The sequence below is a fragment of the Amblyraja radiata genome, chromosome 41 (assembly GCF_010909765.2).
Source record: "Amblyraja radiata isolate CabotCenter1 chromosome 41, sAmbRad1.1.pri, whole genome shotgun sequence".
In the NCBI taxonomy this organism is placed as follows: domain Eukaryota; kingdom Metazoa; phylum Chordata; class Chondrichthyes; order Rajiformes; family Rajidae; genus Amblyraja; species Amblyraja radiata.
In genome coordinates, this window is record NC_045996.1 from 10,099,476 (window position 1) to 10,113,512 (window position 14,037).

Below are 14,037 nucleotides of genomic sequence, written 5' to 3' on the forward strand. Positions count from 1 at the left end.
GAAGTCTTTCAGGACTGAGATGATACATTTTTTTTTCACACAAAGAATGGTGAATCTGTGAAATTCTCTGCCACAGAAGGTAGTTGAGGCCAGTTCATTGGCTAGATTTAAGAGGGAGTTAGATGTGGCCCTTGTAGGAAAATGGATCAGGGGGTATGGAGAGAAGGCAGGTACAGGATACTTTTTGTGCCTTCCACCACAGTGATGAATGCTGTGGTGGATGTTGGGGAAGTCCAGAACAAGAGGTCACAGCTTAAGGATGAGGGGGAAGTCTTTTAGGACCGAGATGATAATTTTTTTTTTCACACAGAGAGTGGTGAATCTGTGGAAATCTCTGCCACAGAAAGTAGTTGAGGCCAGTTCATTGGCTATATTTAAGAGGGAGTTAGATGTGGCCCTTGTGGCTAAAGGGATCAGGGGGTATGGAAAGAATCAGGTACAGGATACTGAGTTGGATGATCAGCCATGATCATATTGAATGGTAGTGCAGGCTCGAAGGGCCGAATGGCCTACTCCTGCACCTATTTTCTATATTTCTATGTTTCCAAGCACATCTGGTGCCATCGACCTGCCATTCTGTCTTTGGAGGGCCACCATGTCTATTGGATTTTACCATCTTTAAGCACTTACACTGTGCTCTGTCCTGTAACAACTGGAACATTGGGGCACCTTGACTGGGCTTTCTAAATGTGCAGCGAAGCCCTTTGCCTTTTCCACTCCCATGACTGTAACACTCCTGCCCTTTGGGTAGCCGTGGTGATGCAACAGTAGAGATGTCGCCTTACAGCACTTGCAGCACCGGAGACCCAGGTTCGATCCCGACTACGGGTGCTGTCTGTACGGAGTTTGTACATACTCCCCCCTGACCGCGTGGGTTTTCTCCGAGATCTTCGGTTTCCTCCCACACTCCAAAGACGTACAGGTCGAGACTCAAATCGTCATCTGTCCATGTGTAGAAAGGAACTGCAGGTGCTGGTTTATATCGAAGATAGACACAATGTGCTGGAGTAACTCAGCTGGTCAGGCAGCATCTCTGGAGAGAAAGGATGGGTGATGTTTTGGGTTGGGGCCCTTCTTCAGACGATTCTTCTTTGGACGATCCTTCACCTATCCATGTTTCCTGACCCGCTGAGTTACTCCAGCACTTTGTGTCTTTTTTTTACTTGAAGATATATTTGTTCAGTGGTATTCTGGAAAGAGTTTGTGTTCGAGGAACCTTGGCTGATTTCCCCTCCAATAGTCAGGGCTAGATTACTAATACTCAGGACAAACCTATAGACTGCCTTCCACTTAATTTCAGTAAGAGAGTGAAAATGCCTGAGATCCTCACATTACAAATATCTTTAACCCACAAGAGCACTTGTATCATAAACATGTCTAAAATAAATGCTGTCGAAGGGACAGTCTAAGATGAAGCGATGGACTGGTTTAACGCAAGCCCCAGATGGTGTGCGTGCAGGAGACTGTGATCCCAGTTGGAGCTGGAATTAAACCCAGGTTCCATAGACATCACAGCACCAGTTCTCCTGTTACCATCGATTTTTTCTTTGTTCAAGCAGTGAGTTAGCAAATGGCCTTTCATCTCTGGGTCTACATTTAGATCTCTCAGTTGCTTGCAGGCTGCGTCATGAAATGAGCTTGCACCTTGCCATTTCTGTGGGCAGCGGACAGCAGTGTAACTTTGCCAATAGTGTAGTTAGCATCAATTTAGACTCTAGAGATACAGCGCGGAAACTGACCTTTCGGCCCACCGAGTCTGCGCTGACCAGCGATCACCCTCTATTATAGCACTGTCCTTCACACTAGCTACAATTTTTACCGAAGCCAATTCACCTACTAACCTGTGCGTCTTTGGAATGTGGGAGGAAACTGGAGCTCCAGGAGCAAACTCACGCAGTCTTCGGCAGAAGGGACAAACTCCGTAAAGACAGCACCCGTAATTAGGATCGAACCCAGCTCACTGGCGCTGTGATGCGGCAACTCTACCAATGCGCCACCGTTCCGCCCACATCATCCTTTAGAGAGACTGCAGGATGGTTAATGAATGATCAGTATTGTGTGGATGCGGGAATCACTGACTCTGTCTGCCAACCTAGACTGTGTCTGTGGCTGTTCACAGCCTTTACTGTCTTATTTAATTCTGGAATGAGCTTGCGGCTTCAAATCCCCACTAGCACCAAAGCCATCTGCTTCTACATCTGCGGCAGGAGAGTCGCTGCACAAATCCTCACCCGTGCCTCTTTAACCTCTATAGGACTATCTATCTATCTATGGCGTTCACTCCAACTGGGGGTTGAGTGGTGCCATCTGCTTCATAGAAACATAGAAAATAGGTGCAGGAGTAGGCCATTCGGCCCTTCGAGCGTGCACCGCCATTCAATATGATCATGGCTGATCATCCAACTCAGTATCCCATCCCTGCCTTCTCTCCATACCCCCTGATCCCTTTAGCCACAAGGGCCACATCTAACTCCCTCTTAAATATAGCCAATGAACTGTGGCCTCAACTACCTTCTGTGGCAGAGAATTCCACAGATTCACCACTCTCTGTGTGAAAAATGTTTTTCTCATCTCAGTCCTAAAAGATTTCCCCTTATCCTTAAACTGTGACCCCTTGTTCTGGACTTCCCCAACATCGGGAACAATCTTCCTGCATCTAGCCTGTCCAACCCCTTAAGAATGTTGTAAGTTTCTATAAGATCCCCCCTCAATCTTCTAAATTCTAGCGAGTACAAGCCGAGTCTATCCAGTCTTTCTTCATATGAAAGTCCTGACATCCCAGGAATCAGTCTGGTGTCCTGCCACTCTCTTCTGTCCCCAGCGAGCGTGCTAGCTCTGACCAGAGAGTTGATGTAGTACAATCAGGGGCTGGAGCCCTGGTGCTGTGCTGTGTCATGATGCAGTTTTACTCATAAGTGAGCTATGCGGGTGAGCAGTCCACTCCCCAAGCAAGAAAGAAAGAATGCAACATAAATATTTCAACAGGAAACATCCACCACAGTGGGACCAGCACTTCCCACTGTGATGGAAGGCACAAAAGTCCAGTCAATCTTCCTCCTGTTCACCCTGAACCCTCCGCAGTCGCCATTACGCACGGCCCCATGTACAGGCCCTCTCGCCGGGATGATCGAGACTCTGACGTCGTGACAGATCGGAACACTCCGTGGCTTGGAATTCCCGAATCGGCCGCTTCCTACCGGAGACCGTGGCTTCATGATGCCAAGTCCACGGGCCCCACGGTCGGAGCACTTCTTCGGGCATGTTAAAGTCCGCGCCACACCGCGCCCGTGGCTAGCAGCATCGCAGACCCAGCTCCACGGTGTTAAAGCCAGCAAGCGCCAACACTAGCGATCCTCGGCAAAGGATCGCAGCTCTCCGCGACATTAAAGTCCACGCTGCGCCTGCTGCCGAAGCTCTGGGCTCTGGGCCAGGCTCCGGTTGGAAAGGCCGCACCAATCCGGTTGTTAGGCCACGAGGAAGGCAAGAATGCGTCACGGAGAAAAGTCGCATCTCCGTCGAGATAAGTGACTGGAAACGGTTTCCCCATTTCCCCCCCCCCCCCCACCCACATTAAACATACAGAGAGACATTAGAACATACATTTAGACATACTAAAAATAACACAAAGGCGAAAGAAACACACGAGCTGCTGGCGAGGCTGCCGCGCGGACGCCATCTTGGTAGGCCCATTGGACAATTGCAATGCATTGACACGGTGGCGTTGGGGTCAAGGAAAGAGCGTTCATGTCTCGCCCTGTTTGCACCAATCTTTCCACCACCACGCACAAGAAGCACAAGAAGGGCACCATTGAATGCAGATGCCGAGAGGTGAGTTCAACTCTGGCTGAACAACTTCTAATCTTGTGTGTGGACTGGACAAGAGGAAGAGTGGCGCTGCGGTGGAGTTGCTGCCTCACAGCGCCAGAGACCCGGGGTCAATCCTGACTACGGGTCCGGTCTGTACGGAGTTTATACCTTCTCCCCGTGGCCTGTGTGAGTTCTCTCCGGGATTTCCGGTTTCCTCCCACACTCCAAAGACGTACAGGTTTGTAGGCTAATTGGCTTTGGTGTAATTGTAAATTATCCCTAGTGTGTATAGGATAGTGGTAGTATGCGGGGATCGCTGGTCGTCGTGGACTCAATAGACAATAGACAATAGGTGCAGGAGTAGGCCATTTGGCCCTTCGAGCCAGCACCGCCATTCAAGGTGATCATGGCTGATCATCCCCAATCAGTACCCCGTTCCTGCCTTCTCCCCATATCCCCTGACTCCGCTATTTTTAAGAGCTATTTTTAAGAGCCCTATCTAGCTCTCTTTTGAATGCATCCAGAGAACCGGCCTCTGAGGCAGAGAATTCCACAGACTCACCACTCTCTGTGAGAAAAAGTGTTTCCTCGTCTCCGTTCTAAATGGCTTACTCCTTAAGTGGACTCGGTGGCCCAAAGGGTGTGTTTCCATGCTATATCTCTAAACTAAACTAAACTTGAGATCTGAAGAAAGGTCTCAACTCACGTTCTCCTATTATCCTGCCTGGCCCGTTAAGTTATTCCAGCACTTTGTTTTTGTTTTGTAAGCAAGCATCTGCAGTTCCTTGCATCTGCAATTTGCTGTTGCTCAGTAGGTCACTTATAGAGCTTGAATGATTGTTAGTGAATGGAAAACAGCTTAGTAACACTGTGAAAAATGTTTTTATGGCATTGCTGGGGTGGTTTATTGTTAGAGTGAGCTTGAGTTAGTTGTGTTACATCTGACCTGTGGATGCCTAATGCTGACACCAGATGTGTCAAGGTATAGTGTTTCATCCCCATTGCTGGCATCTATCAAGCTAATGAGCACAAGATTTCACTGTGTAATGAGACCGTGCATGGCCTAGGTTTCGTTGTTCATTAAAGAAGAGATATTAGTTCTGGGGATGAAACATTCTCCCATTTTTATGGTCCTATTAGTGTTAACAGAGCCCTTTCCCCACTGCTGTGGAGGATGGATGAACTTCAGTGCCAAATGCCTCATGAATCTCACAGACAAGGTCTTATACTGCTTCAATGCCCATGCCTGAATCTGAAGAAGGGTTTCAGCCCGAAACGTTGCCTATTTCCTTCGCTCCATAGATGCTGCTGCACCCGCTGAGTTTCCCCAGCAATTTTGTCTACCTTCAATTTTCCAGCATCTGCAGTTCCTTCTTGAACACAATACCCATGCCTGTTTGATTTGGACATTAAGAAGCAAGATTGAAGCTTAATATAAGAACCCGCTCCCCAAGGTTTACTGCTGTATTCCAGCAGGTAACGCACAGTACACTTCAAACAAAGTGAGGTGCGACATTTGTCTGTGTCTAATACGTTGTACAGGTTTTTTTCATTACACTGTCTTTTTTTAGTTTGGTTTAGAGATACAGCGTGGAAACAGGAAACCGATTCCGTGCCGGCAGTGGATCACCCATGCACTAGTTCCACCTTATCCCACTTTCTTGTCTACTTCATACACCTTAGGGGCAATTTACAGAAGCCAATTAACCTACAAACGTGCACATCTTTGGAATGTGGGAGGAAACCGGAGCATCCGGATAAAACCCATGCGGTCACAGGGAGAACGTATAGACAATAGGTGCAGGAGTAGGCCATTCGACCCTTCGAGCCAGCACTGCCATTCAATGTGATCATCCCCAATCAGTACCCCGTTCCTGCCTTCTCCCCATATCCCCTGACTCTGCTATCTTTAAGAGCCCTATCTAGCTCTCTCTTGAAAGTATCCAGAGAACCGGCCTCTAAGGCAGAGAATTCCACAGACTCACAACTCTCTGTGAGAAAAAGTGTTTCCTCGTCTCTGATCTCAATGGCTTACCCCTTATTCTTAAACTGTGGCCTCTGGTTCTGGACTCCCCCAACATCAAGAACATGTTTCCTGCCTCTAGCGTGTCCAAATCCTTAATAATCTTATATGTTTCAATAAGATTCCCTCTCATCCTTCTAAATTCCAGAGTGTACAAGCCCAGCCGCTCCATTCTCTCAGCATATGACAGTCCCGCCATCCCTGGAATTAACCTTGTAAACCTACGCTGCACTCCCTCAATAGCAAGAATGTCCTTCCTCAAATTAGGGGCCCAAAACTGCACACAATACTCCAGGCGTGGTCTCCATACAGACAGCACCTGCAGTCAGAATTGATCCAGGGGTCTCTGACGCTGTGAGGCAGCAACTCTACCTCTGCGCCACGGCCCTATTATAATGTGATTTATGTATAATTTGTGTGTTGTCTGAGTCTGGGTGCTACAGTGCTGTTGCAAGCAAGATTTTCATTGTACCTCTACCGCACTGTACTTGGGCATGTGACAATCAACTCGACTCGACCATCAACCATTAAACATAGAAACATAGAAACATAGAAATTAGGTGCAGGAGTAGGCCATTCGGCCCTTCGAGCCTGCACCGCCATTCAATATGATCATGGCTGATCATCCAACTCAGTATCCCGTACCTGCCTTCTCTCCATACCCTCTGATCCCCTTAGCCACAAGGGCCACATCTAACTCCCTCTTAAATATAGCCAATGAACTGGCCTCGACTACCCTCTGTGGCAGGGAGTTCCAGAGATTCACCACTCTCTGTGTGAAAAAAGTTCTTCTCATCTCGGTTTTAAAGGATTTCCCCCTTATCCTTAAGCTGTGACCCCTTGTCCTGGACTTCCCCAACATCGGGAGCAATCTTCCTGCATCTAGCCTGTCCAACCCCTTAAGAATTTTGTAAGTTTCTATAAGATCCCCTCTCAATCTCCTAAATTCTAGAGAGTATAAACCAAGTCTATCCAGTCTTTCTTCATAAGACAGTCCTGACATCCCAGGAATCAGTCTGGTGAACCTTCTCTGCACTCCCTCTATGGCAATAATGTCCTTCCTCAGATTTGGAGACCAAAACTGTACGCAATACTCCAGGTGTGGTCTCACCAAGACCCTGTACAACTGCAGTAGAACGTCCCTGCTCCTATACTCAAATCCTTTTGCTATGAAAGCTAACATACCATTCGCTTTCTTCACTGCCTGCTGCACCTGCATGCCCACTTTCAATGACTGGTGTACCATGACACCCAGGTCTCGCTGCATCTCCCCTTTTCCTAGTCGGCCACCATTTAGATAATAGTCTGCTTTCCTGTTTTTGCCACCAAAATGGATAACCTCACATTTATCCACATTATACTGCATCTGCCAAACATTTGCCCACTCACCCAGCCTATCCAAGTCACCTTGCAGTCTCCTAGCATCCTCCTCACAGCTAACACTGCCCCCCAGCTTAGTGTCATCCGCAAACTTGGAGATATTGCCTTCAATTCCCTCATCCAGATCATTAATATATATTGTAAATAGCTGGGGTCCCAGCACTGAGCCTTGCGGTACCCCACTAGTCACTGCCTGCCATTGTGAAAAGGACCCGTTTACTCCTACTCTTTGCTTCCTGTTTGCCAGCCAGTTCTCTATCCACATCAATACTGAACCCCCAATGCCGTGTGCTTTAAGTTTGTAAACTAATCTCTTATGTGGGACCTTGTCGAAAGCCTTCTGGAAGTCCAGATACACCACATCCACTGGTTCTCCCCTATCCACGCTACTAGTTACATCCTCGAAAAATTCTATAAGATTCGTCAGACATGATTTACCTTTTGTAAATCCATGCTGACTTTGTCCAATGATTTCACCACTTTCCAAATGTGCTGCTATCCCATCTTTAATAACTGACTCTAGCAGTTTCCCCACTACCGATGTTAGACTAACTGGTCTGTAATTCCCCGTTTTCTCTCTCCCTCCCTTCTTAAAAAGTGGGGTTACGTTTGCTACCCGCCAATCCTCAGGAACTACTCCAGAATCTAAAGAGTTTTGAAAGATTATTACTAATGCATCCACTATTTCTGGAGCTACTTCCTTAAGTACTCTGGGATGCAGCCTATCTGGCCCTGGGGATTTATCGGCCTTTAATCCATTTAATTTACCCAACACCACTTCCCGGCTAACCTGGATTTCACTCAATTCCTCCAACTCCTTTGACCCGCGGTCCCCTGCTATTTCCGGCAGATTATTTATGTCTTCCTTAGTGAAGACGGAACCAAAGTAGTTATTCAATTGGTCCGCCATATCCTTGTTCCCCTTGATCAACTCACCAGTTTCTGACTGCAAGGGACCTACATTTGTTTTAACTAATCTCTTTCTTTTCACATATCTATAAAAACTTTTGCAGTCAGTTTTTATGTTCCCTGCCAGTTTTCTTTCATAATCTATTTTTCCTTTCCTAATTAAGCCCTTTGTCCTCCTCTGCTGGTCTCTGAATTTCTCCCAGTCCTGCTGCTTTTTCTGGCTAATTTGTACGCATCATCCTTCGCTTTGATACTATCCCTGATTTCCCTTGTTATCCACGGATGCACTACCTTCCCTGATTTATTCTTTTGCCAAACTGGGATGAACAATTTTTGTAGTTCATCCATGCAGTCTTTAAATGTCTTCCATTGCATATCCACTGTCAACCCTTTTAGAATTAATTGCCAGTCAATCTTGGCCAATTCACGTCTCATACCCTCAAAGTTACCTTTCTTTAAGTTCAGAACCATTGTTTCTGAATTAACAATGTCACTCTCCATCCTAATGAAGAACTCAACCATATTATGGTCACTCTTGCCCAAGGGGGCACGTACAACAAGACTGCTAACTAACCCTTCCTCATTACTCAATACCCAGTCTAAAATAGCCTGCTCTCTCGTTGGTTCCTCTACATGTTGATTTAGATAACTATCCCGCATACATTCCAAAAAATCCTCTTCCTCAGCACCCCTGCCAATTTGATTCACCCAATCTATATGTAGATTGAAGTCACCCATTATAACGGTTTTGCCTTTGTCGCACGCATTTCTAATTTCCTGTTTGATACCATCTCCAACTTCACTACTACTGTTAGGTGGCCTGTACACAACACCCACCAGCGTTTTCTGCCCCTTAGTGTTTCGCAGCTCTACCCATACCGATTCCACATCCTCCAAACTAATGTCCTTCCTTTCCATTGCGTTAATCTCCTCTCTAATCAGCAACGCTACCCCACCTCCTTTTCCTTTCTCTCTATCCCTCCTGAATATTGAATATCCCTGGATGTTCAGCTCCCAGCCTTGGTCACCCTGGAGCCATGTCTCCGTGATCCCAACTATATCATAGTCATTAATAGCTATCTGCACATTCAACTCATCCACCTTATTACGAATGCTCCTTGCATTGAGACACAAAGCCTTCAGGCTTGTTTTTACAACACTCTTACCCCTTATACAATTTTGTTGAAAAGTGGCCCTTTTTGATTTTTGCCCTGGATTTTCCGGCCTGCCACTTTTACTTTTCACCTTGCTACCTATTGCTTCTACCCTCATTTTACACCCCTCTGTCTCTACGCTCACACATTTAAGAAACCCTTTCCCTTTAACACCATCCTCAACTATCCCATTTGACACCCCACCCCCCTTATTCAGTTTAAAACCACCCGTGTAGCAGTGGCAAACCTGCCTGCCAGAATGCTGGTCCCACACCTGTTAAGATGCAATCCGTCCCTTTTGTACAGTTCCCCCTTACCCCAAAACAGATCCCAGTGATCTAAGAATCTAAATCCCTGCCCCGTGCACCAGTTCCTCAGCCACACGTTCAGGTCCCGTATCTCCCTGTTCCTGCTCTCGCCAGCACGAGGAACTGGAAGCAAACCAGAGATAACAACCCTGGAGGTCCTGCTTTTCAGCATTTTTCCAAGCTCTCTAAAGTCACGCTGCAGAATATTCATCCCCTTCTTTCCGACATCGTTTGTGCCGACATGCACTACCACTTCCGGATGTTCACCTTCGCCCTTGAGGATTTTCTGCACTCTGTCCGTGACATCCTGGATCCTGGCACCAGGAAGGCAGCACACCATCCTCGCATCCCGTCTGTTGCCGCAGAAACCCCTGTCCGTACCTCTCACAATGGAGTCTCCGACTACAATGGCGTTGCCTGCCTTAGGCCTTTTTGGTTTTGGCTCAACAGCCCTATTCGCATCACAAGCCAGTCCGCCGCCCAGTGTAAACACGTCTTCTGTCCCGACAGCTTCTAAGTGGGTGAACCTGTTCACAAGAGGTACAACCCCCGGGACGTTGGCATTCCATGCTTCCCTCCCATTCTCACTGTCTGCCACCTTCTCTCTTCCAGTACCTTAGGTGTAACAATCGTACTGTAGGACTTGTCGAGGAACGACTCCGTTTCTCGGACGAACCGGAGGTCATCCACTTGCTTCTCCAGTTCCCCAACACGGCCCTTCAGGAGCTCTACCTGGATGCACTTTTCGCATTTGTAGCAGCCAGAGGCACCAGCGGTGTCCTTGACCTCCCACATACTGCAAGCATCACACTGAATCAGCTTGCCGGACATCTCCTTCTTTCGTCTCTCCCTCTGCAGTGTTTTGCGTAGTCTCTTCTCCTCAGCCTCCTCTCCGAAGACTCTCGAGCAAAGACTCACACTTTTCTCACAGGGCACTTCACTCACTGCCGCTCCCTAAGAGCAGTCTTACTTAAATTGACTGATAAATTGCCTGATTTACCAATTTACAAACCAAATTCCTCAGTTTTCAGCTGTTTTCCCACCACTGACTCACTTCTCTCCTCCCACTTGGGCTAGAGCCAATCAGTCGTATCTCTTGCTAATCTCCTTCTGCTGCTGCTGTTGTTGCTCCCAAAGCTACAGCAGTTCTGAGTCATAGTAAACTTAAGCCAGAACTGTCTCTAAGTTATTAACTGTAGTGGGCCCTCCCAGCTCATGATCAAAATGACTGAAAAACAGCTTCTCTCAAAATCTGTCTCTTGCTCAAATATCTTGCATAGTGCAAAGCAGGTTTCTTACAGAAGAAGAGTTTCGGCACGAAACGTTGCCTATTTCCTTCGCTCCATAGATGCTGCTGCACCCGCTGAGTTTCTCCAGCATTTTTGTCTACCTTCGATTTTCCAGCATCTGCAGTTCCTTCTTAAACAAACTTGTTACATTGCCCGTTTTCTATAGTCAGACAGCCTCTGTAAACATTGTAGCAAACCACAGAGCGGTTGGTCACGTACTATGGCTTTTATAGTTTCATTTAGACATGCATCATGGAAACAAGCCCTTTGGCCCACCGAGTCCACTCCGGCCATCGATTACCCTTTCACACTATCCTCTATATTATCCCACCTTCTCATCCACTCCCTACACAGTAAGGGAAACATTTACAGAGTCCAATGAACATAACAAACCTTCGGACGCAGGAGGAAACTGGAATGCCTGGAAGAAACCCGTGGTCAAAAGGAGAACGTTCAAACTCCACACAGACAGCACCCAAGGTTTAGTTTAGAAATACATCACGGAAACAGGCCCTTTGGCTAACCGAGTCCGCGCCGACCAGCGATCCCCGTACACTTTTAAGAAACAGTTGGACAGGTGCATGTATAGGACAAGTCTAGAGGGATATGGACCAAGCGCAGGCAGATGGGACTAGTGTAGCTGGGATATGTTGGCCGGTGTGGGCAAGTTGGGCCAAAGGGCCTGTTTCCACACTGCATCACTCTATGACTAGCACTGTCCAACGCACTAGGGAAGCCAATTAACCTACACACCTGTAGGTCTTTGGAGTGTGGGAGGAAACAGAAGATCTCGGAGAAAACCCACGCGGTCACGGGGAGAACGTACAAACTCCCTACAGAAACTGCCCAATGGTCAGGATCGATCCCAGGTCTCTGTCGCTGTAACTCTATCACTGTGCCGCCCTAGGGAATCGAGAAGGAAAATTACCCAGTCATCTGCGCTGGACTTGTGATGTTACCACATGAGCGCATTTTCTTGTGAGCAATGGTCCACCCAAAGGAAGGTACGGCTTGTAGAATCCTACTATAACCTGTTCACTGCCAAGTTCTTTTTACACTATTGGCTATGACCCAAGTATACTACTCACAAGCGGTTCTTGAGGTCAATAGACAATAGACATTAGGTGCAGGAGTAGGCCATTTGGCCCTTCGAGCCAGCACCGCCATTCAATGTGATCATGGCTGATCATCCCCAATCAGTACCCCGTTCCTGCCTTCTCCCCATGTCCTCTGACTCCACTATCTTTAAGAGCCCTATCTAGCACTCTCTTCAACGCATCCAGAGAACCTGCCTCCACCACCCTCTGAGGCAGAGAATTCCACAGACTCACCACTCTCTGTGAGAAAAAATGTTTCCTCGTCTCCATTCTAAATGGCTTACTCCTTATTCTTAAACTGTGGCCCCTGGTTCTGGACTCCCCCAACATCGGGAACATGTTTCCTGCCTCCAGCGTATCCAAGCCCTTAACAATCTTATATGTTTCAATGAGATACCCTCTCATCCTTCTAAACTCCAGAGTCTACAAGCCCAGCTGCTCCATTCTCTCAGCATATGACAGTCCCGCCATCCCGGGAATTAACCTTGTAAACCTACGCTGCACTCCCTCAATAGCAAGAATGTCCTTCCTCAAATTAGGGGACCAAAACTGCACACAATACTCCAGGTGTGGTCTCACTAGGGCCCTGTACAACTGCAGAAGGACCTCTGAGGGAGCGCTGTATGTATGTATGTATTGTAGATCTATGTACCACTGTATGTAGCATGTTAGTATCTGTACTGATGTAAAGCACTTTGGTCAACGAGTTGTTTTTAAATGTGCTATAGAAATAAAATTGACTTGACTTGACTTAGGAATGGCACTGAACAGGTTAAAACGCGCTGGTATTAGACAGGTGTGAAAAGGGAAAGGGAAATCTATCAGCAATTCAGAAAATGTGAGATTGCTTCAAGCACCACCGAGCATATTTCATTCATAAAATGTAATGCAGGTGTGAAATTGTGTCAATCTAATTTGCTACAGGTAGTATGCACTGTATGTATGTGACACCTGTGTTTGAAATCGTTCCTGAATGCTCAGTGTTCATACTGACAAAAGGTTAACAGATAGCAGACTTCTGTTGTCTGCAGGTGAACTCCAGTATGTAAACTCAATTGAAAAGCTTTGGAAAGGAAAAGATATGTTGATGGCGTACTTTAAATGACCTCCGCTTTATTGCCAGTGGGATGTTTTCAAATAAGTCGTTGCTGCGGTAATGCGGAAAATGCAGAAACCAGCGTGTTCCCGCAAACAAAAGGGGAATAACATGATGTGCAGGAAGGAACTGCAGATACTGGTTTACATCGAAGATAGACACAAAACGCTAGAGTAACTCAGCGGGGCAGGCAGCATCTCTGGAGAGAAGGGATGAGTGAGACCCGTTTTGGGTCGAGGCCCTTCAGAGTCAGGAAAGAGGGAAACTAGAGATATGAAAGGATTAAGAAGGAACTGCAGATGCTGGAAAATCGAAGGTAGATAAAAATGCTGGAGAAACTCAGCGGGTGACTGGCAGCATCTATGGAGCGAAGGAAATAGGCAACGTTTCGGGTCGAGACCCTTCTTCAGATTATTTCCTTCGCTCCAGAGATGCTGCCTCACCCGCTGAGTTTCTCCAGCATTTTTGTCTACGATTTCAGCTGATCTTTTCTGAAGAATGCCAGAATGGTGTTGCATTTTAGTTTGACTAGCTGCTGCATTCTCTGCTGCTCCTGAGTGCGATATAACCGGGGAAGGCACAATAGACAATAGGTGCAGGAGTAGGCCATTCGGCCCTTCGAGCCAGCACCGCCATTCAATGTGATCATGGCTGATCATCCCTAATCAGTACCCCGTTCCTGCCTTCTCCCCATATCCCCTGACTCCTCGGGCTATTTTTAAGAGCCCTATCTAGGCTAACTCTCTCTTGAAAGCATCCAGAGAACCTGTCTGAGGCAGAGAATTCCACAGACATATCATTCCACATAGAGTCTGTATATTTCATGGATCTCCTTGATGGCGTGTTGTCTGACGGCTGGTTAAAGGGCCAGACATGAACCCACCCACCCTTTTTTATTTTTGCTGACCTCGTCAAGTCCCTTGGCCAGTGTCCCCATGAAGCGAGGGGGCTGCCTCCCACCCTCCCACACTGGC